Here is a 353-nt window from a genome sequence, read left to right on the forward strand (position 1 = left end):
CGGCACTTTGCTTGCGAACGGCAAAATGAGATGTGTGTGCACTTGTTAATTAAGCCAGTGATTCGTGCGTGTAGCTGTACGTACAAAGTACATCAGAGCTAGTTTTATACTATGATGATGATAATGCTAACCTCAGGCGAAGCACATTGTTTATGTACGCAATATGGCCGAGCGTTGACGAAGAGGATGCTACGGGGAAGTGCGAGTCATAGGTCTTGGGTAATCGTGTGAGGTTGACCTTGCATGCAGATACGCATACGCACAGGTCATACTAGCTGCTAACTTAGTTAATTAACGAAGCGCATCTTCAACCTACTGCTCCACAGCCCACATGAGGTTCAGCTTCCATCTTA

Source organism: Lolium rigidum, chromosome 2, assembly GCF_022539505.1.
Source record: "Lolium rigidum isolate FL_2022 chromosome 2, APGP_CSIRO_Lrig_0.1, whole genome shotgun sequence".
Lineage (NCBI taxonomy): Eukaryota > Viridiplantae > Streptophyta > Magnoliopsida > Poales > Poaceae > Lolium > Lolium rigidum.